The 24,511-nt window shown below is 44.4% G+C and overlaps 1 long non-coding RNA gene across 1 annotated transcript in view; it reads left to right on the forward strand.

The window, feature by feature from the left end:
* Positions 1-4,358: 4,358 nt before the first annotated feature.
* The window catches only part of LOC132440263 (uncharacterized), a 54,436-nt gene continuing 34,283 nt past the window's right edge, over positions 4,359-24,511 (forward strand). The window contains exons 1-2 of the long non-coding RNA XR_009522546.1: positions 4,359-4,421; positions 5,189-5,294. This is a non-coding gene — a long non-coding RNA (uncharacterized lncRNA). The remainder of the gene's footprint in view (positions 4,422-5,188; positions 5,295-24,511) is intronic.

Consider the following 24,511-nt stretch of genomic DNA (forward strand, 5'->3'; position numbering starts at 1 on the left):
CGGAAGCGCAGGCTCAGCGGCCATGGCTCACGGGCCCAGCCGCTCCGCAGCATGTGGGATCTTCCCCGACCGGGGCACGAACCCGTGTCCCCTACATCGGCAGGCGGACTCTCAACCACTGCGCCACCAGGGAAGCCCCATCCTTATTTTTAAATGAATTTTAAATTAAGTTGTAGACATCAGTACACTTCCCCCTAAATGCACCTCACTAGTGAATGTTTGCTCGCTTATCATATAGACCCTATGATTTATGACTGATTCTTCCTTTGGTCACTAGGAAGCTTAGGAATTGTGACCTACCGACTTTGCAATAATTTCTGGTATATTATATTTTTGTGTATGTTACCCATGACTTCATTTTACAGTGCCATCCATGATTTTCTCTAAATCTCTTCTTTTAAAAAACACCTATTTTGTTTTTGTTTTTGTGGTACGCGGGCCTCTCACTGTTGTGGCCTCTCCTGTTGCGGAGCACAGGCTCTGGACACGCAGGCTCAGCGGCCATGGCTCACGGGCCCATCCGCTCCGCGACATGTGGGATCTTCCCGGACTGGGGCACGAACCCGTGTTCCCTGTATCGGCAGGCGGACTCTCAACCACTGCGCCACCAGGGAAGCCCAACACCTATTTTGATCCTTCTGTATTTTGTAAACTTCCTCAAATAAATTCTGGACTAAGGTTAAAATAAAATTAGACTGGTTTGGTATACTGTTTAAAGCATTGATTATTCAAAGAGGATGTTGCTAGTAATTTCCATGTATATCTTTATAAGAAATTGGAAACGTTTGTAACAGAGGTGAATCACAAGAACAGATTAAATACCATTCTTTTGTAATTAGGGTTATTAGAGTTGCTAGGCATTTAATAGTAGCAGCATTATTCACAATAGCTAAAAGGTGGAAACAACCTAAGTGCACATGACAGATGAATGGATAAACAAACTGTGGCATATACATATGATGGAATATTATTTGGCCATAAAAATGAAATTCTGATACATGCTACAACATGGATGAACCTTGAAAACATGCGAAGTGAAAGAAGCCAGACACAAAAACACAAGTATTGTATGATACTTCTTTGAAGTATTTAGAATAGGCAAATTCATAGAAATAGAAAGTAGAAGTTATCAGGGCTGGGGGAGGGAAATGGGGAGTTATTGCTTAATGTTCATAGGGTTTCTGTTTGGAGTGATGAAAGAGTTTTGGGAATTGATAGTGGTCATGGTTACACAACATTGTAAATGTACTTAATGCCCCTGAATTTTACACTTAAAAGTGATTAAAATGGTGAACCTCATTTTATATCTATCTTACCACAATAAAAACTTTTTTAAAAAGCAGGTTAAATATCATTCTTTTTGCGATTAGGACAATTAGAGTTGCTAGTCTTTCAATGGGTTGTTTGTAGTTGCCATGCAGTTTTTCCACAAGGCGTCCTAGATACCACAGAGTTGATCATTATAAATAAGGTAATGTTTTATTAAAGGAACCATTTTATAATTGAAAATTACATTTCAGGGTACATGACCCAGGAAGCAGTATTAAGTAAATTGCAGAGATGACCAGAAATATGCCATAAAAGCCAGGACACTACAATAATTGTTGCAACTTGGGGCTGTAGTGTGTGTTCCCACACAAAGAGGACAGTAGGGAAAGGCAGCTTAATGGTGACCCTGGGTATGTTCAGAAAAATGGTCTGCCCCAGGGGTCAGAGCAGTGCGCAGGTAATCTGGAAAGGGAGCCATGACAGACAGACAGGCAGACAGTTCCACCTGTGTTACATTACCTCTAGCCATGACAGGTAAAGGCAGACAGGAAGTAGACACCTGGAAGGCTTACATATGAGGGGCAAGGTCCCACCCACTGCGAGAAGCACAGAGTAGGACTCCAATTCCAGGACAGAGCTAAGGATTTACTCAGTTTCACATATCAAGAACACGGAAATAGAGTGCCTGGGAAAGCTATCAAAAGCCTTGATAATAATTATGTACTTCAATATAAAAACTTATTGATAAGGAATTTATTCCACAGAAGTAATTATTTAGCATAAAGATGTAACTATTAGTACAAAGATTCTTATAACAACAATGCTTAAAATAATAAAAAAATTATGATTAACTTAAATGCTCAACAATAAAGATATCCATCCAGCAAAATAACTAGAGCCATTAAAAATGCTGTTGTGGAAGCATTCGCAGGGGCATGTAAGTAAAAATGCTTCCATTTTTATATATACTACAACTATTCCTTGGTTAGATATGCAAGTACTCCACCGAACAAATCAAAGGAGATTACACTGCCAACATTTTATATCTGAAGCTATCTACGTTACTCAGAACTTCTTCTGGTTGCAGAGTAAGCTCATGGATAAGAGGGGTCTTTCTTTCACTCATTTCATCTAACGATATTAAAGTATTTTACTACCTTTGTATATTTTACAGAAAGAACACTTTTATAAAGTTTTGTGTAAATGCAGAGGCAAAAGACTGTATTAAAAAGTTTGCTTCTATTATTGCAGAGGGGAGAGGGGCCCTGCTCAGTAATAAATCCACTTTCATTCATTCAGTCATTCGTCAAACACCTGCCATGTGCCCAGCATTGGTTAACACCAAACAGAACTCTTGGTTACAGGCTGCTTACATTCTAAGGGGGAGGGTGGGACAGACCACCAATAAGTAACCATACAGTATTGTAGTAGTGATAGATGATATTAAAAATTGAACAGGAGAGAGCAAGACTGGATGGGGAGGCTGTTTAGGCAGAGTGTTCAGGAAAGTACTCTCTCTGAGAAGCAGATATATAACCAGCCATATATGTCATTGCCAGGAGGAAGTATCCCATACTTGACACTTCTATAAAATAATAAACCATGTCACTTCATACAATCTATACTTATTTGCTCTGTGTTAAAGTATGACACGATGCAGGTGGTGTGTTATTGAGAACAAATTTTCAATAAATGTCATTCTTGACTCTTTGGTCGTCTGCAATTAGATCACTTCAAAGTGATCTTTGGTGAACTTCACCAAAAAGCCGTAAAAGGGCTTCCCTGGTGGTGCAGTGGTTGAGAGTCCCCCTGCCAATGCAGGGGACACGGGTTCGTGCCCCGTTCCGGGAGGATCCCACGTGCTGCGAAGCGGCTGGGCCCGTGAGCCGTGGCCGCTGAGCCTGCGTGTCCGGAGCCTGTGCTCCGCAACGGGAGAGGCCGCGGCAGTGAGAGGCCCGCGTACCGCCAAAAAAAAAAAAAAAAGCCGTAAAAGATTTTGCCAGGTGATTAATTCGGACTTTACAAAGTGAGCTTCAAAATTCTGCCCAGAAAATTTCTAGGACACGGCTCTAAGTGGACTCCTTCCCAGAGCTGCCGGCTCAGGGTACACATGCCCGACTTTGGCTGGGGAGATGGGCAGGGTGTCCCGGGCACCCAGCCAGTGCCACAATAGCTCCTCCCCTTCCTCACCCATCCCCCATCAGACCCTACATGAGGCCAGATTTGTGCCAGCCGATCTGTTAGAAACGACAGAGGTTTTTTTTGTTTGTTTTTGTTTTTTATCTTTTTTTGCGGTACACGGGCCTCTCACTGCTGCGACCTCTCCCGTTGCGGAGCACAGGCTCCGGACGTGCAGGCTCAGTGGCCACGGCTCACGGGCCCAGCCGCTCCGCGACATGTGGAATCTTCCCGGACCGGGGCACGAACCCGTGTCCCCTGCATCGGCAGGCGGACTGTCAACCACTGCGCCACCAGGGAAGCCCCGCCCATTACATTTTTAACAGGAAAATTTCGAACATACACTGAAGTAGAGAGAATAACGTAATGAACCCCTAAACCCAGCACCCAGCTTCCATAATTTTCAACTCATGGTCAATCGTGTTCTCTGTACCTCTTCTGCTTTACCAACCCCCCCTCCTCCACTCCTTGAGTTATTTTGAAGCACATCTCAGGTACTGTTTCATTTGTAAATATCCTTTTATTTATTCTGTATTACTTCTTCTCTAGCTCCTGGTACAGTATCTGCTCATGGTAGGTGCTCAGTAACTAAGTAGACTTGTTGGGTGAACCAATAAACAATTGAGTGGATGAAAGAAAGGCAGGCAGGTGACGGAGTTTGGACTCAGTTCTGTGGGCACTGAGAAGGTCGTACAGGGTGTTGAATTGGGGAGTGACATAGAGCGGTCACTGTACTGAAAGTGGAGGAAGAATTGGAGGTGGACACTGCCACCACAGAGGGATTTCTAGGAGGCTGCTATACAAAGCCTGGCAACCAGATTACACTTATGTGTGGGAGACAGTAAGAAGCTGGAAGAAGGGAGGGGAAGGGCAGAAAAAAACCCCAAACACCTAGAGAGAGAGAGGAGAGGAAGGAACGTAGACCGGGAGACAGAAAAAAGGAAAGAAGTGAGTCAGAACAAGATGAAGGAAAGGTATAAAAGGGGAGGATGCTAAGAAGTGCTAGGGCAAAGGGGTGCAGAGGGCATGGGGGACGGGGGCAAGAGGCTCTTACAGAGATTCTCACTGTGCCAGGCCAGGCCAATGCCAGCTGGAGGGGTTCGTTTCCTGCCAGCTCTCTTTGCCCCTGTGGGTGAAGTACCAGCAACACTCAAGGCGAGAAGTCTGGTGTCAGTATTTGATCCAAGAAGCAGGGGTGGTGGGGAGGGGCGGAGGACGGGCAGAAGTGCAGCACAGTACTTCTCAGGCTCGCGTGGGTCTCCAAGGAGCATCCGGACCATACGGGGGAGGTGAAATCCAGGCAGGAAAAGAGCTGGCAGGGGGCAGGCTGAGGGGAGAGCCTCCAGCCAGCTTCGCAGAGGTTCAGGGCCAGGTCCTCTCCCTGAGGGAGCTGGAATGGGAACAGAGCATCGGGACTCTGGGCAGATGACCAATGTCCATAGCACATCCAAGTGCTGTTTCATAGAATGTCAGCAGTTCGAGGATCTCACAGACACTGGCGGCAGGGGAGGGGGCAGCCACCCTGTCCCCAAGTGCACAAGGGTATGGGAGCCACTTGCTGTGTGTAGGTCCCACTGCCAGACCTTCAGCTCAGGGCATCGGAAAAGCAGATCTTGAAGTGAACAGCCTTGAAAACCCAAAGCTTGGCAGGCAGGGGACCACTATTTGAAATATTCCTATTTTCTAAACTGGCAAGATTTAATAAGGTTTCCTAACCGTTGTGCATATTCATTTGTTTTAGGGTTCGACAAACATGGGTGCTGCCTCCGCTCTCTGAGCCAGACGGTGCTGCGAAGGACTTCCCTCAATTCAGCTGGCCTCTTAGCCCACCCCTTCCTCCTTGCCTTGTAGGTGACAGTCATTGGTCTGTGTTTGTTTATTGCGGGGAGCAATCCCCACCAGCTCCTAAGCATGCATGGGTGGAATTTGTTCCTGGTCTTCATTTTCTTTTTTTTTCTTTTGTGGTACGCAGGCCTCTCACTGTTGTGGCCTCTCCCGTTGCGGAGCACAGGCTCCAGACGCGCAGGCTCAGCAGCCATGGCTCACGGGCCCAGCCGCTCCGCGGCATGTGGGATCTTCCTGGACCGGGGCACGAACCCGTGTCCCCTACATCGGCAGGCGGACTCTCAACCACTGCACCACCAGGGAAGCCTTGGTCTTCATTTTCTTTCTGGACTGGCAAGAGGCTGCCACCTAGAAGTGCATTTGCAGATTCCACCTTCCCCTGGATGGAGGCTGACCTTGGACGGGGGTTAGCAGGCCCTGAACTGTGCTCCCTAACGTAGCCTTCATTGGCAGGAAAGGTGGCCTTTGGTTCGCTCTCTGCCACTTCTCCAGTCCAGAACTTGGGGACTTGCTGTTCTTAGGCCTGGGAAGACCTGGAGAATGCTACATGTAAGCAAGCCTTGGCTTCCGGCAGAAGAGGAAGACGTCCTGACTCCCTCAGGGACTTTGGGACTCCCTCAGGACTGGTGGTGAGATCCCCTGACACTGGCTTTTTGCCTTATTGGTGATATACATGCACAAGTTTCTCCCAAACTCTGTAGGGAGACATGTGGATCAGAAGAGAAACTAACAGGAACAGTAAACAAAAGAGGCCCTCAGCAAGGGACTGGTGGATGTCATTCGTATTCCCTTGGTACAAACCACATATATCTAATAGACAACGGAACAGCACACTTAGATTTTCTCACTCAAGCATGCTGGTCACTCTCTACTGTGCTCTTCGTTCCTGTGAGAAAGATGGTCTGTGACACTGTAGATGCTGCGAACTTCAGGGCCCCCTTTGACATTTTTCCTACTTCTCCCCCTGTCTCTCCAGATGGGGCTGGATCAGATCGAATGTGAACCTCTGCCCTCTAGTCTGAATGTCTGTGCTTTGAGCTGGTGCCCCTAATGGTACATACAGTAATAGCTCATCATGCATTTGCAGAGAATGGTTCTAGATAAGGACGTTTTCTCTGAAACATGACAATTTAATTCCTGAAATTCATGGTTTGTAGCCATTTTAGAAAGAAAGCTTTCAACAGTACGTACTCATTACTCTGCCTTAGTTAACAGAATGAGTGGGGTATAATTTGAAGTTCTGTTAATTTAGGATTGTTGTTGATATCCTATTCGGCCTGTGGAGGAACATGGTCTGTCTTTTCCCTGAATTCCACCAGATTGTCTCCACCGGTCAAAGAAGCAGCCATCTTTGTCTCTGCTTCTGTTTCAGTAGTTTAAGATTAGTGGTTTAATAGTTCAATAGTTAAGTTTAAGACTTTGGCACCAGTCTCCCTTTAGTAGGCTGTCTAAACCTACAGCTACTCATAGAATGAGAATTTTTAGAGCTAGAAGGAAATGGGAGCCTTTAGTCTTTGATTGTCACCAAGGGTGGAACTGCAGGTTGCCAAGGAAACCAGAGAATGCAGTGTTGTTTGTAACATGAAGTCAAAATTGTTCTCTGTGCATCTGAAGGAATAAAGTATCAAGACTTTGTCACAGGGACTTCCCTGGTGGCGCAGTGGTTAAGAATCCGCCTGCCAGAGCAGGGGACACGGGTTTGAGCCCTGGTCTGGGAAGATCCCACATGCTGCAGAGCAACTAAGCCCTCATGCCGCACAACTGCTGAGTCCTCGCGCCTAGAACCCGTGCTCTGCAACAAGAGAAGCCACCACAATAAGAAGCCCGTGCACCGCAACGAAGAGTAGCCCCTGCTCACGGCAACCAGAGAAAAAGCCTGTGTGAAGCAACGAAGACCCAACGCAGCCAAAAATAAATAAAATAGAATTTTTTTTAAAAAGAGTGTAGATAGCAGGTTTCTCTTTGTACATGGGTTTGGGAGGACATGCAGGGGAAATACAATCATCCCTGGCTTAACAAACATTCAGATCACAACTATTCTGAAAGATATTTACAGAATTGCCCCAACTGTGAAGATCAGGTGGTAGATGCAGGACATTAGTTCTCTTGGGCCAGGTTCGTCCACTAACCAGCTATGTTCCCTTAAGCAGGTCATAACTTTTCTGCAACTTCCATTTTTTAAAGTATCTAAAATGAGAATATTTTCAAGGTGTGTTTTAACTGTGGCAGCTATAGCGAGATGTGCTTTGATTTGCTCTGTCTCCTTTCCCAGGGTGGTATACTTGCTTGTTTTTTCAGTCAATACATTTGTGTATTGCCAGGAAGACAGCTGTGTCAGTCAGTCTCACAGATTTCTCAGCCAAGTTTATTAGAATCCTTGTGGCTCTGTCAGTGCACTGCTTTCCTGGTAGGGATTGAACTTAGCGCATTGTGTGATGGTTACTTTCTATTTCCTTAATTTCTCTTTCTGATACTTCGTTGTTAAGTGTATAGAAATGCAACAGGTTTCCGTATATTAATTTTGTATCCTGCAACTTTACCGAATTCCTTGATGAGCTCTAGTAGAAAAAGCAACTAGTTTCACTTAATGTCCTTGATGAAGTAAAAAAAATTTAATTCTATGAAAATTTGATCCTTGAGTACACATCTTTTTGATCTCTGTATAAAAAAATTTTAAAGTATTCATAAATCCCTTCTCTGCATATTAAAGTATGATGGTCATCTCGAGGGAAAGCACTTGTGTGATTGGGCTGTGAGTTATTTCAGTTCCTCTTTTACTTGAAAGAATGATAGATAAACTATGGTTACTTATACTTGAGTATTTGGGAGATGCTATCTGGAACCTGGACAAAGTGAGCCACTTCAGGGTAAACAATGGGCAGTATTTGTTGTCAGTGATAAGGTCAAGTTGTTGAGCAAAATTGAATTTTGGAAAATTTGCATGTGCACAGCTTCCCAATATTTACTGATAGTTTCCCAATGTAAAGACTTTTCTAAGATCAGTGGTGGTATTAGTTAATTGGATTATTTTGATATGTTATAATGAAATGTGTCAATATTTGGAAGACCTGCCTAACGCAGGGGACTAATATTTTTCAAATGACCAAAGACTTCACAAAATTATGCATGGGCTAAAGGTCCATTCAAGCTGCAAGATACAGACCGATGGGTATTAATACCGTTTGACAGAATATAAAAAGTTATTGATGTGGTTTCAGACCCACATTATAACTAAACTTCAGGAAACTAATCTTGAGTTTGAGTATACTATCAAAGAAGAATATCAACAATTATATGAAAAGGTTATTAAGATACTTCTCCCTTTTGTAACTATGTATCTGTATAAGACCAATTTTCCCCCATATACTTCAACCAAAACAACGTTGAATATTCCTCAGTTTTAGCTTTTTACTACAACAAATCTTAATAAATATAACCCACATAAACAGCGTAGAGGAATCCTGAGACCAAAAGTTTTGAGAACCGCTGGTCTAAGCCATAATGGTATCATTGAATCAGTAATTTTACTGCTCCTGGAGCCTGCCCTAGCTCTGTTATCTTGCCCTGAATGATATTAACTTTCTTCCGTGTTTAAGTCAGAGTCAGTGAAGGTTTATTATGGCTTACAGCCTAAAGCATTCTAAACTATACAGCACGGTACAAGGTTCAAATCAATAGACTATTTTTCTCTGGTGAAATTGTATCTGAAATATTTTCAGCTGTTTTTACTTTCTATGTTCTTCAGTCATTTCGTCTTTTTTTTTGTATCATAAGCAGCATACTTATTTAATTCCAAGTAATTTAATTCTTGTTGTCTACCTTCTGCAAAATACAATGAGCTTAACACCACGCTTAATTCCTTCTGGCCAGATCCTGCTTCGCTCAGCTTGTCCAAGATGTTATGGCTAATGTTATTATCATTCTATTTGCACTCTCAAATTCTTCCAATTCCTGAGCTTGTTTTGAGTAAGGCAATAAATATCTCATGAACCTTAGCTTAGAACCCAGTGGGGGCTAGAAAGATATTTGCTGCTATTTACGTGGAATTGGTGCATAGCGGTGAGCTCTGGGCTTCAAGGAGCTCTTCTTGCTGTTACGTTCTCTGACCGTGTCTCCTTATTGATTTCCCTGTCTAACCCTTCAGTTTCCTGTGAATCCAGTGTGGCCACCCAAGTTTTTTTGCATGTTCAGCATCCATATTGCTGCATTCTGATTTTCCTTTGAGGAACCAACTCTTAACTAAGTACATGCAGTTTTCTGGGGACTATTATTCAAGGTACTCTGTCCATCCCCTGCCAAAGTGAAGGTGAGTGGCCCAAGCTAAGCCATCAGGCTCTCTCTCCCCTTGGAAACTGAATCTTGGTTGAAAAGAGGAAAGGATAGAAAACTGCTGAAGTTGACACTGAGAGAGATTTTTCCCTTTGTCCTTGCTACCTGAATTCTCAGAGTTGCCCTAATTCCTGTCCCTTCTGAGGGCTGAATGTTCAAGTTTTCCGTAGATTTGTGAACCACCTGTATTTTTAATAAATTATTTTTTGCTTGAGGGAGCTAGTGTCTGAATCTGTTGCTTTTGACCAAGAACTTGGACAGAGATGTGGAAAGCTGCTCTGAGCCACCTCCTAATTGGCTGGAACTCTGATGCTCTCCCTGTCTTGTTGGGACTCTTGTGACTCTAACCCATAGATTAGGAACTTATGAATAACATTGTGGAGGGACAATGGATGGAATTAATTAACCTGACTTCCAGCTGTTTAAACATCCAGGATCCATCCATCAGATCACATCACTGTGCATAAGGATCACCTTTCTGGGCCAAGCCTTCTCCCTCAGTGTCCATTCAGACAGTGTATAAGTAATATCCTGGATGCCTCCTTGAGTACTAAGTACAGCCTGGTCCCAATTCCTTTCCCTCCCCACCAGTCCTGTGCTTATGAGTCCCACCATTTTTCAGACCCAAGACTTCAGTACACTTATAGTAGAGAAAGGACATATACCTGTTTTATATACATCTTCATAACGCATTGGAAAGAACATGGGACCCAACATAAGAACACCTGAATTCAAATCTCAACTTTACTACTTGCTATGTAGCTTTGAGCAAATCATTTAATTTCTCTTGAGTCTCAATTTTCTCATTTGTGAAATGGGGGTTGTAATTTTTCCTGTTTTACTTAACCTTTCAAAGAGGTTGTAAGGATCAAATTAGATGATGGATGTGACAGCAGCTAATTGTATCAGACTGAGTTTATTTTTTTAATTTTTAAAAAAAAATTTTTATTTTATACTGGAGTCTAGTTGATTAACAATGATGTGTTAGTTACAGGTGGACAGCAAAGTGATTCAATTATACCCATACAAGTATCCATTCTGAGTTTCTAAAGAATCAGATTTGTCTTTTACCTGCATTCCAAGTACATGGAACAACACCTGGTTCACAGCAAACCCTCACAACATGTTGGTTGAATTCATCCACTTTGGGTGGGAGTTGTTCCAAAGCTCAACTAGAATTGGGACTAAACTGGTGATGGGAAAAAGAAGCAGATCTGGGAGCATGTGGCTTCATTATTCTGTCGTCTTATTGGTTAGCTCCTCTTTCAGGGTCCTTTACACTGGACTGAGTTTCTGTAACACTGAAAACCTGGGTTTTTTTGCTTCCCCCAGTTGCCGTTGAAATCGGAACTGCCTGAAAGAACAGCTGAGCAATTCATCAGGCTCTTGTGGCTTAGAAGGAGCTGCTAGGATGAGATTTCTAATGACACACAGGCTCCAGTGGGGATGTTACAATTTCACGGTCACACATTATGGGCATTGTTCAAAGCCTGCGTGAAAGATTTTGCTAAGCCCAGCTGCCTTGGGCTTTGCATCAACCATTTGGGCAAAGTGCCAGCCTCTCTGCCACATTCTTTCCAGACCAAAAAGATTGTTGAGTAGCCCTCACAGATTTTTCTTGGGTGAAACAACCCAGCAGATATAGGTATATGTACCCTTGGATTGAGGCAAAGGCCCATGGGATTTTTGTTGTTAATTAAAATTTTATTTTTATTGAGGTAAAATGTATATACAATAATACTCAGAGATCTTAAGTGTACAATTGGATGAATTCTTTCAACTGTATATACCTAACTAACCCCCCAAATAAGGTGTAGAACATTTCTGTCGCCCCAGAAAGTTGTCTTCTGTCCCCTTTAATCTCTGCCCCACCCAGTAGGCAGCAGTTTTTGCTTTTTCTAGAATTTCATATAAATGGAATCATGCAGGGTGTCCTTTTTTGATCTACTTTTTTCGTGTGTCTGTCTTGTTTTTGAGATTTACCCTTGCTGTTTCATATATCCATAGCTCATTAGTTTTTAATTGCTGACTGATATTTCACTATATAAACATACCACAATTTGTTTATCCATAATGTTTTGAGATTTATTCTGGTTTTTGTGCGTATCAAATTTTTGTTATTTTTTATTGCTGAGTAATATTCCATTATGCAAATGCACCATAATTTGTGTATCTCTTCTCTTGTCGAAGGACATTTGAGTTGTTTCTAGTTTTTGGCTATTATGAATAAAGCTGCTATAAAGATTTCTGTAAAAGTCTTTTTGAGGAAGTATCTTTTACCTAGGAGTGCAATTGCTGGGTCACACAGTAAGTGTCTGTTTAACTTCAGAAGAAAGTGTCAGACCTTTTCACATCATGGTAGTACAATTTTATATTCCTACCAACAATGTATGAAGTTACAGTTGTTCCACATCCTCACTTATACTTGTCTTTCATTTTAATCATTTTAGTGGAAGTAACATGGTTGGTATCTCATTGGATCAGTGGGATCTTAATGGAATTTTCTATATTTGCTACACACAATTCTAAGCTGGACAGATGAGAGCAATAGGAGGACTCTGGCAGTAGTCAAGGGTTCTGGTACTTTACACTCACCTTCTCCCTACCCTTCACCAAGTTCCACAAATTTTTTCCTTCATAGTCTCCCACAGATTTGGCCCTTTTCCATTTTCAGAGTTATCACTATACTTAGTGCTCTAATGGTTTCTATTTTGTAGTTAAATCCCTGAATCTAAGACAAACTCCAGCTCCTGTTCCAGGAGAGAGGGGGTCCTTGAGGGGAAATGATATCAAAAAAGGTGCTTCCCTCTCACCTCCACCTCATCTCAGCCTTTTGGCCTCCTTCAGGGTTAGAATTTCACTGGAATATGCAAGACAGAGCAGACACCATGGCTGTTCTATCATGTGGAACAGAAAGTTCTTTGGGTATTGAAGCTGATTCCCAGGTATTAAAGAACTTAATCCAGTTATCATCAGAGCTTCACCAAGAAAATACAGTCAAGGATGACTTCAAGGTTTTGAGTCTAAAAGGCTCTCTCTATAGACCCTTAGACTTTCATCTTTATAAAACCCTTCGTTTCTGGGAGCTCTCCAGGGTACTGGACTCCTTCCTGAAAACATCTCTAATACAGAAGACTAACATTCCATGTCTGCATCTAACTAATGGTTCTCTGTGTTTTGAACATTGTTCTCCTTATTCCAGCTTTTAATTCTAATGCAAGTTCTGCATGCCTATGACTATCTTTAAGATATCGCCTCTACTTTTCCATCTCCCAGCCACTATGTTAGGCCAAGCTACCTACAGTGGTCTTCCAAGTTAGCTCTACTCAAACTTTAATGTGCAAGTGAATCACTTGGGATACTGTTAGAATGCAGATTCTGATTCCAGGTTTGGGGAGGGGCCAATATTCTGCCTTCCCAACAAACTCCTAAGTCAATTTGTGCTGCTGGTCTGTGGGCCACAATGAGTAGCAAGGCTCTAGTTTTCTCACTTCCACCCTTGCCTCTCAACACTAGAGTTATCATTTTGAAAACGTAAAACCTTTCAGCGACTTCTAGTTATGCTTAGAATGAAATCTAGACTACTTATTGTGGCCAGAAAAATGCTGCTGTGTGGACTGACATCTGTTTACCTTCCTTGCCACATTAGGCTCACCCTTCCCCTCCTTCTCTACACTTCAGTCACACTGGACTTTGACTGCACTTACAGAGGACCACATTCACCCCAACCCCAGGGATTTGTGCATGCCATTTCCTCTCCTTGGGACCCCCTCTTCTTGTAAGACTCCCTCTTTCTAATACCACAAGCTCTACCAAACTGGTCTTGGTTAACACAGTCTTTTATCAGTTACAAATAGATAACTTGTTTTTCTCTCTGGTACTCCAATCACTGATTATTGTGTCCTGAACAATCACCCATAGCTTTCTAACTGTATCTCTAGGATTTCCTGCTTGTTAACCCGTCATTTGTTCCATCATCAGTTAATGAACCTAAAGCACCTGAATATGTTTATATCCTAATGCCCAGAACCTGTTATTCTGGTACCACACACGGCAAAAGGGACATAGATGTGATACAGTTAAGGATCTTGAGATAGGAAGATTTTCCTGGATTATCTAGGATCAGAGTCAAAGAATGGTGATGACAGAAGCAAAGGTGAGAAAGAGATTCGAGGCTGTTTTGAAAAGGGAGGAGAAACGGTCATGAGCTAAGGAATGCAGATGGCTTTTGAAGCTTGAAAAGGCAAGGAAATGGATTATTCTCTAAAGCTTCCAGAAAGAACACAGTCCTGCTGACCTATTTTAGACTTCTGATCTCCAGAACTGTAAGATAATAAATGTGTGTTGTTTTAAGCCACTACATTTTTGGTGATTTGTTACATCGGCAATAGAAAACTAATGCAGTTAATAACACAGGGAACTTTTCAAAAACCAAGTTCCCAGCCAAGGGGGCAGCTCTGTGAGCAGGTCCTTCTAAAGAGCATCAGGCCTACAGGGTTAACTCTTTCCTATACAAGCTGATAGCCAGCCAGTTACAAAACATGTGAGAGTGATCAGCCAAGATCAGCAGAGCTGCCTCCCCCAACCCACTGTGAGTGAGCCCGGCCAAGACAAAAAGCACTTCTCAGCACAACTATTACCATGGGCAATAATAAATGCTTGTTGTTTTAAGCCACTGAGTTTTATGGTGGTTGTTACGCAGCAATAGCTAGCTAAATCACATGGGATTTAAGGCCTTTGAGTAGGAATTCTTGAGCCCAATCCATATATCCCACCTTCTCTCTTGTTTAGAACTGTTTTATTTATACTGGTCTATTTCTTTTTTTATTATTAATTAATTTATTTATTTATGGCTGCGTTGGGTCTTCATTGCTGCACGCGAGCTTTCTCTAGTTGCAGCGAGCAGGGGTTACTCTTTGTTGTGGTGCACGGGCTTCTCATCGCAGTGGCTTCTCTTGTTGCAGAGCCTGGGCTCTAGGCACGCGGGCTTCAGTAGTTGTGGCGTGTGGGCTCAGTAGTTGAGGCTCACGGGCTCTAGGGCACAGGCCCAGTAGTTGTGGGGCATGGGCTTAGTTGCTCCACGGCATGTGGGCTGGAACCCATGTCCCCCGCACTGGCAGGCGGATTCTTAACAACTGTGCCACCAGGGAAGCCCTATACCGGTCTATGTCATGTCACCCAGGCAATCTTTGTTCCTTCCTATCACTGTACTTTCCTCCATGTCATCGCTGTATCTGGAGTGCTTTTTCCATTCACATCTGTGCCTCCTGTTTCAGAATGTAATTGACAGGCAATTGGCATGTACTTGCTTGAGCATCCAAGCTTCCAAGCCTAGTCAACTTGATGCCATTTGGAATTTGGTTAGGATCATTCAGTGTGTTACTAGTATTAAAAAGGCTTTTAAGGCATTGCCATCTGTCAGCTCTCAAAAGAACAAATACTTTAGAAAACACTTTCAGCTTAGATAAAAAAGTAGAGCTGGTGAGAGGGCTGCCAAAGTTATTTGTTCTTCTGTTACTGAGACAGAGGTTTATTGATTTTTTTGAGCGCTTATGGAACTCTTGTTTCCTACGTCCCGTAGCTGAGCACTCTGGTACTCTCACTGACACTTTATTAGTCATTGCCATATAAGAGTGAAACTAGCTACAGCGTCTTGAAACTAGGCAGTGTTCTAAGGTAAGAGCTGCAAATCTTGTTGCCAATGACAAAATGGCGAGTTGGCAAATGCTCACACTGGATCGTAAAACAGAAACACAACAGCTAATATTTCTGGAGTGCTTACTCTGTGCCAAGCCTTGGGCTCACTTATGGGGGTACAGAGGTGATAACACAGAACAAGTCCTTAACCTTATGGAATTTATAACAGAGAGTAAAAGCAGTAATACTTAAAGTCAGAAGAAAATCTTTCCTAAGGTCAGCAATGAGCTATAAAGGCATTTGAAGGTGAAAAACAAATCTGAGAATAGTGATGTAATCCCACGAATACCCTAATTTCTTTTGTATAATATAACCTATTCATTTCTAAATTTTGTGTCAATATTCCCCTACACAACAAATATGTCTTGAGTGCTAATTATATCAGAGGCACTCTGTCTGACACCAGGAAGACATGGAAAAGACCAATATAATCCCTGCCCTCGTGAGCTGTATATCCCATCCAAACATTAACAGCAATGGGGACAAAATATCTGGGGCCACAAAAGTGTGGTTCATATTGCATTATTTGTATATTTTGCATTATTGAAATTTGTATGTTTTGTTAAATCATCCAACACACTCCTGAAACTTAGTTCTTTTTCTGGCTAAACTCTTTGATAGATATGTAGATTAATCGGATGCTCAGAGTTAGATTATGAATGAACTGCACCAATAAAAGAGCTGGGACTTCCCTGGACGTCCAGTGGTTAAGACTCTGCGCTTCCAATGCAGGGAGCGCTGGTTTGATCCCTGGTTAGGGAACTAGGATCCTGCATGCCATGCGGCATGGCAAAAAAAAAAAAAAAAAAAAAAAAAATATGAGAGCTAACCCTGGGACTTCTGGTGATGTTTTAAATGGGTTCCCCATGTATCTCACTATTTGGTGAATGTAAAAAGAGTCCTGGACTTGAAATCAAGTGTTCTAGTTTCCATTTTGCCATGAAACACAGCTGTGTGATTTGGGGCAAATCACTTCACCTCTTGTGTCCTATGGAAACAGGAGTTTCAGCTCCTTTCAGCCCCGAAGGCTCGTAACCCTCTGATGTATTTTCCCCATACAGTTGTTATTTGTATTCCTCTGAAAGTTTAAATTCGTTAGAGAGAACCAGTTATCCTGAGATAGAACTGTTAGTCTTATAAGACTAACATCATGTGTTACTATCACTCATTTCAACAGCAAGAACATGAAATGGCAAAGAGCAGTTGCTCGTGGAAGAAGGCTTCTTTGTATTTGGACAAACGGGATTTGGAGCGCAAGTCACAATCAGTGGGATCGCGGATTGTGAAAGCCTGTTGTAGCAACTGTTTCAAAAAGGACACTTGGCTTCTGTTTCAGGATGTTAGCCCCGGCATGGAGAACAGGAGAGGGATGGGGCCAGGGCATGTGCGGCTTTTGTCCTTCTGCCCACCCACAGACCCAGGGGCTGAAAATAGTGCCTGGATTTGTCCTTTGAATTTTTTTTTTCTGCTGCGGAGCCTGAATGCTTCTGCTTTAACAGCCAGGTAACCTCTGGGGATTCAGACTTTGCAACCCGGTCACAGCAAAAGCCACCAGGGTCAGGTTAGGGAGATTTCTTAACTTGAAGATGTAAAGAAGAGTCAAACAAAATGAAAAATATGATAATATTATTAAAATCCCCTGAACAGATAGTGATGCTTTAAGGATTTCAGGATACTCGTTAGAGGGAGCCCATGCGATTGCCTCTCACTAAGGAATCTTGCCCATAAAATCGCTGACAGCGCCAAATTGACGGCTCACTCCTTAAACCCTGGGTGAAGGATGATGACAAGGGGAAGTAAATATTCATGAGGCTATCCGAGGCATCAGTATTTATGAAGAACCATTAATGTGTTAAATTCAGAAGGCACAGGTAGCAGAGGGCACACTCTCCCACAAGCTGCTACCTGGCTGCAAAGGAATCCCTGCACCTCACTGAACTGCATCCTCCCAGACACTCACTCTCTCCCACCTCACACCCCCGAGGCGGCGTCTTGACTTAGACAGTCAACTTCTTGTTTTTACAAAAAGTGTGTTTTGGTTATCCACGGTTGAAAATATCTTCCATATATCTTCACGGCAAATATCTAATCCCAATGTGGTATCTCCTGTGCCCTAGTGGATTCTGGAGTCTTTTCCGGGTTTCTGTCACTGTTGCTCAGTGGACGCAAGAACATTTTTTTTTTTTTTTTGGCGGCACCGAGGGGCATGCGGGATCTTAGTTCCCCAACCGTGGATCGAACCCACGCCCCCTGCAGTGGAGGCGCAGAGTCTTAATCACTGGACTGCCAAGGAAGTCCCAAGAACTTTTTTTTTTTTTTTTTTTGGCTGCGTTGGGTCTTTGTTGCTACACATGGGCTTTCTTCGGTTGCGTCGAGGGGGGGCTACTCTTCGTTGCGGTGCACGGGCCTCTCATTGCGGTGGCTTCTCTTGTTGCAGAGCACGGGGCGCACAGGCTTCAATAGTTGTGGCACGTGGGCTCAGTAGTTGTGGCTTGCGGGGTCTAGAGCGCAGGCTCGGTAGTTGTGGCGCACAGGCTTAGTTGCTCCACAGCGTGTGGGATCTTCCCGAACCAGGGATCGAGCCCGTGTCCCCTGCATTGGCAGGCGGACTCTTAAGCACTGCGTCACCGGGGAAGTCCTCAAGAACATTTTAATATTAGTCTGAGTAAAACCCACTGTGAAGGTGAGTCTGCTCTGTGCGAAGATGCCTTTTAGACAGGCCAAACACCAGAGTTGTGAGAGCGGGGTACCTAAAGTAAGAGGGACCTGGGTGTGCAGGCCAGCTCAGGTCCCTGCTGGCTGGGTGAATCCAGGCCAGTTAATTCGTTAACCTAGCAGCCTGCTTTTTCCCATCTCTAGAGTGGAGACTCTAAAGCAATGCTACTTAAGTCACAGGGTTGTCATTAGGATTAAATGAGCAAATGCATATGAAGTTCTTAGCACAGCCTCAGGCATATGGGAGGCACTGATGCACCGCATCAGTTTATCCGTCAGAGGGGGCCCTGGCAGGAGCCAGACAGCACATGCAAACGGGGTCATCTGAACAGGGTTTAGTAAAGGGTCTTCAGGTGCTTACAAAGGTATTGGCAGGGTTTAAGGGTTAAGGACTAGGGACATTGCAGTACAGCGAGGGTCCTGACAGTGTAACCACCAAAGGGGTCGGGCGGGAGTGGCTCACAGAACCCAGAAAGGGGGGCCTGCGTGGGGAGGCCACCCCCATGGCAGCTGTGGCCCTCTTAGAAGAACACAGTTAGTCCACGTGATCTGAAGGGAGGGACCCTCAGACCCTGGGGAATAAATACTCCTCCTCCACTCTCTTCTCTCCCTCCCTCAGTTCCTGCCAGCACCTCCTTTTGGCTGGACCCAACTAGAAATGAACCTATTCTTACCGCCTACGTGGGTCAGCCTCCCATGGCTCAGAGTAGGATAGGGAGACAAAGCAGAAAATACTCAGTAGAATTAGTATTAAAAATCTCATCTGGGGGCTTCCCTGGTGGCGCAGTGGTTGAGAGTCCGCCTGCAGATGCAGGGGACGCGGGTTCGTGCCCCGGTCCGGGAGGATCCCACATGCCGCGGAGCGGCTGGGCCCGTGAGCCATGGCCGCTGAGCCTGCGTGTCCGGAGCCTGTGCTCCGCAACGGGAGAGGCCACAGCAGTGAGAGGCCTGCGTACCGCAAAAAAAAAAAAAAAAAAAAAATCTCATCTGTTCTAACTAGTCAATCTAGGTTAGAGAGACATCTGAACCACTGACTAGCCAACAGAGATCCAGCATGGGAAACAGGAGAGTTCCCTGGTGGTTCACCTCAATAAGTGAATAAGAAACCACTTCTAACTAGTACCTCAGTTGTATGTAAATAGTACTTCTAAACCAAATGAGAGTTTGAAAACAATTTGTTCTCTTTAGTGATGTATGCTTTCTCTTTTATATTGTTTATTCAGCAAACACATAGATAACACAGGGGCAAAATTTTGAGTGATCTTCTGAATTCATCATAATTCCTGATCCAGTTGAACACAATGAATAAAAATTCTGGTACATCTCAAGACTTCCCTGGTGGTCCAGTGGTTAAGACTCCGAGCTCCCAAGGCAGGGGACCTGGGTTCGATCCCTGCTCAGGGAACTAGATCCCGAGTGCTGCAACTAAGACCCAGCACAGCCAAAAAAAAAAAAAAAAATTCTGATACATCTCAAAGATCCAGTCAAATGATGCTGGAATATTCAAATATGGAATTTGTATTGGTTTGCTAGGGCTGCCATAACAAGGTATCACAAACTGAGTGAACAGAAATTCATTGTCTCATGGTTGGAGGCTACAGAAGCCTGGGATGAAGATGTCTGCAAGGCCATGCTCCCCCCGAAGGTGTTAGGAAAGGACCTGGGCCGACCTCTCTCCTGGCTTCTGGTAGTTCTTGACTTGTGGCAGCATACTCCAGTCTCCACATGACGTTCTCCCTAAGCGCTCTGTCTCTATGTCCACATTTTCCCTTTTTATAAGGACATCAGTCATATTGGATTAGGGCCCACCCTAATGACTTCATTTTAGCTTGATCACCTCTGTAGAGACCGCATATCCAAATCAGGTCAAATTCCGAGGTATTGGGGGTTAGGACTCCAACACATATCTTAATGGGGGAGATATAATTCAACACCTAACAGAATTCTTGGGACCACTGCTTCCTCTTCAGGATACATAATGAGAGCTGGCTGTGGGTTTGGCTCTGTGTCTACTTACATCGAGCTATATAAGCATCTTCCTATGTGGAATGATAGCCTCTAGCTGCGGGGAGCATCATGAAATGCCAGGTCCCAAATGGGATGACTCTGTGATACTCTTCAAGAAACAAAGAATAAGGGCAAAATTAGTATAAGTCAACCAGCTTAGAGGTAATTGAGGACTGAGCGTGAGAAAACAAAGTACCCAGACAAAGCACTCCACGTTTTCGGTAGCAGCAGGACACAGGGCCCCTCAGGGGCTTACAGAATGCTTATCCCTTCTGGACACTCTTGGAGGCAGTCTTTGCCCAGAGCAGCCTTCAACACCTGCAGCAGAGCTTCTGGGAGTCTGCCACACATCTCAGGCCAAGTCAGACATTACCTGAAACAGCTTAGACTGTTTTAACTCCAAAACAACTTGAATATGGTTAGCTAGGTACTTCCTAAGCCAACCTCTTGCCCCTATAATCCTTGGTCAAGGGCAAAGACAACCCACTTCGTCTCCCTTTCCCCAGGCTCCCTCTTTTCTCCTTGCCCCCCTCATCCCAGTATCTCCTACCCTTTCTTGTAGGCTTATCCCCTTATTGTTAAACACCCCACTGAATGTTATCGTTTCCTAGGATTCTGTCCTTGGCCCATCTACTTTCTCCCTTTGTACTCTCCAAAGATAACCGTATTCAGTGTCATGGTTTCAACCACAGTCTATCCAGTTTCTGTATTCTCCAAGTCTGTGTCAGACAGAGCCCTGCTAAACAACTTGCCACAGTGAATGTCTTTTGTATCCTCCATTCAACTATGTCTTGTTTGTCACTATATTTCCTGGTCCCTCAGAATGAATTTATTGAATGTCATTCAATAAATATTTGCTAAATTGTGCAAGACGTAATGACTCCAGGATATTTATCTTGACAGCCCTCCTGAGCTACAGACGTCTCCTTACGTCTGCCGTCTTGTTGTTTCATAGGTGCCCATGTGTCCAAAACTGAACAACGCTCAGTCTGGTTAGCCTCTCTCTGGATGACCCCACCACTGCCCTGATCTCCCTAAGCATCCATTCTTTACTCCTCTCTCCCGCCCTCCCATCTCCAAACAATTACGAGGCCCTTCCAAATAAGTCTCCTAAATACTTCTCAAATCCATTCCCTCTGTCCAGTCCACTCCCCTACTGGAATATAAGCTCCATGTAGGCAGGAATCTTTATCTGATTTGCTCACTGCAGTATCCCCAGTGCCTAGAATAGAGTCTGCCACATAATAGGTGCTCAGAAATGTTTGTTGAATGAATAAATACCACAAACACCCTAGTTCAGAGCACATGCTCTCTGTATCAGTTATCTGTGCTACATAACAAACCTCCCCAAAACTTAGTGGTTTCAAATAACACTAATGTATTCTTTCCGATGGGTGGGCCTTAAGCTGGTCTTGCTTGGGCTCGCTTATATCGTTGTAGTCAGAGAGCTGCTGGGATGGCCACCTGACTAGTGAGCCTCAGCTCTCCACATGGCTTCCCACCCTCCAGCTGGCTACACTGACTTCTCTGCAGTGTGGTGGTCTCAGAGTTCCAAGACAAAGAACATGAAAACTGCGTTGCCTCTTAAGGGACAGACTTGAAAGTCACCTAAGGTCACATCTGCAGCATTCTACTGATAAAATCATGTCACGAGGCTAGGGCAGACTCAAAGGTGTGAAGAAACAGACTCAGCCTCTGGATTGGAGGAGTGGTGATGTCATATCACAAAAGGCTGTGAACACAGGGAGGCATGGTTCATTGGATGTCATTATGATAACGATCAACAACACCGTATCTCCCAGTTCACAGCCTCTAATTGCCTGGAGTTGCACACACTTCAAATCTGTTTTTCACATAGCTTCCAGGACCATCGTCCTGAAGCACAAATCTGACCCAGCTGTCGTCTTCCTTCATTTTCTTCTAAAAGATAGAAGATACCAAAAAGATATCTTTTGAATAGCAAATGATTAGCTATAATTACAGCTCCATCTACCTTCCACTGACAGTACTTTGGTGCACTGGAGAAGGAAATGTAGAGACACATGCCTCCCCAGGCTGGCTCTGGTGGTAGCCCATGGGGACACTTGAACGCTCTGTGGACGGCACAGAGACACCCCCGCTGAGCATGGCATCGGCAGCCTGTGGTGATCTTACAACTTGGCCACCTCCCCATTTTGACGGTGAACTGAAATCTTACAAAAAAGGAAGTGGCGGAAGAAAAAACTAAATACAGTAGAAGGAAAATTCAGAAACAAATGGCAGGTGGTTTGAAAAATGTGAAACCTGTGGGAAGAGGGGGCGAGAAAGGGAATGAAACCAAGATCTTTTCTCCCTCCTGCTTCAGTTCTCTTCCGGTAACTAAGACACACTCTGAAGCTGCAATTTTAGAGAATGTGCACTTTCTTTATCTTTTTATTATTTAAAAAAATTTCAGTATATGGATTTTAAATGTTTTTGTTGGTTTTGTTTTTGTTTTTGTTTTAAAGACAGTTGATTTTTTTTTAAAGTATTTATTTAGGCTGCCCGGGTCTTAGTTGCGGCATGCAGGATCTTCATTGTGGCATGCGGACTCTTAGTTGTGGTATGCATGTGGGATTTAGTTTCCCGACCAGGTATCGAACCCGGGCCCCCTGTATTAGGAGCGTAGCGTCTTACCCACTGGACCACCAGGGAAGTCCCTGGATTTTAAATGTTCGAAAGACATGGCAGGAATCTTAAATGTTTTTGCTGACAATCTTCATAGAGCTGAGTTGCCATCATGAGCATCTTGGGGAAATACTTCCTGAGCGCCCACCAAATGCTCCTGTGCAGTGTTTGCCGGTTTTATTTCTGCACAGGCTGCGTTCTCAGAGCATTCAGCAGGAGATGATGGAGAATCCCCAGATGAGATGAAAGCAATAATGGCCTAAGATGTATCTCTGCTTATCCCATTAGTCCCGTTCATGGTGAGACGCTGTGGGATTAATGGCGGATGGATCTTGGTTACAGGGAAAGGAGAGAGTGGGCAGATGAGGGATTCAGCTCAAAATGCAGCTCCTCCAACCTTCATTCATAGGCCCCAGCACTAGGGGTGGGGTGAGGGGGGCACTTGGAAGTGCTTAACATTCTGAACAGAATGACAGAGCGGAAGGTGTTAGCAGCTTAAGTAAAGAATTAGGTGTGGATTTAGGACAATGAGGAAACCAGAAAAGAGGATGTGCCCTGGGGGCAATCGGAATGGGGCATTTGAGGCCAGGTGTCAAATATTTGAAACATATCTACTTCCCTACTTTAACCGGCAGGATGGTGGGAGCTAGAATGTCCACTTGGTGGCCACCAAGACAGATAACCTTGGGGCTTCAGGAGTCTGGGACCTTGGAAGCTGAAGAAGCTGGAAGAAAACGGACATCCAGGCTAGACAGGATGGAACTGGAGTACATACCGGCCAGCTGACTCGGCCTTCACCCCTCCCTGAGACTCGATCCTGAGATAGAGCTTTGGGAATTGGGGGTGCCAGTTCCCACCCATGGGACAAGGTTTCCTAGTGTAACCACGGTCTCTTTCTCTACCGGGCTGGGGACGAGGACTCCCTAGAGCTGTGTCCCAAGGTGCACCCCTGAAGTCCCTCATGCCTCCATTAGCAGGAAGTCCACACTTTCTCTCTCCAGGTCATCTTTCACGATATCCCAGAGCCCCAAGGGGCTTCCCCAGTGCAAAGGATCAGTCTTTTCATTCCAACCTCGTGGGAACCAGAGGTCTGATTGCTCCATCAAAGGGACTTCTTCTCAGCTGTCATTACCACCGCGTGGTGAAATCAGAAGGCATCATCCCTGCAAGGTCTTGCCCACTGTAAAAAAGACCCACATCATCTTCAGCAGCCTTCAGGCTTCATAGGTGAGTGGTTCTTGGGCAGGACTGACCCTCCTCCATCTGCCCTAGAGCTGTAGCTCGTCCTTCTGTGTTTCCATAGCAGTCCTCTTTATTTATTTATTTATTTAATGGCTGCGTTGGGTCTTCGTTGCTGCATGTGGGCTTTCTCTAGTTGCGGCGAGCGGGGGCTACTCTTTGTTGCGGTGCGCGGGCTTCTCATCGCGGTGGCTTCTCTTGTTGCAGAGCATGGGCTCTAGGCGCGTGGGCTTCAGTAGTTGTGACACGTAGGCTCCGTAGTTGTGGCTCGCAGGCTCTAGAGCACGGGCTCAGTAGTCGTCGCACATAGGCATAGTGGCTCCATGGCATGTGAGATCTTCCCGGACCAGGGATCGAACTCGTGTCCCCTTCATTGAAAGACGGATTCTTAACCACTGAGCCACCAGGGAAGTCCTCATAACAGTCTTCTTAACCACACCTCTTTGACAGCGCTTTCCACATAGGCTTGCTATTATTTCTTTGCATATTGCGGTCATTTTGGGGTCTCAGAACTTGAATAGTGCCTGACATAAAGGATGAGTGTTTGTGGAATGAATCAATGAAAGAATGTTACTTTAGGAAATAT

Source organism: Delphinus delphis, chromosome 17 (genome assembly GCF_949987515.2).
Source record: "Delphinus delphis chromosome 17, mDelDel1.2, whole genome shotgun sequence".
In the NCBI taxonomy this organism is placed as follows: Eukaryota; Metazoa; Chordata; class Mammalia; order Artiodactyla; family Delphinidae; genus Delphinus; species Delphinus delphis.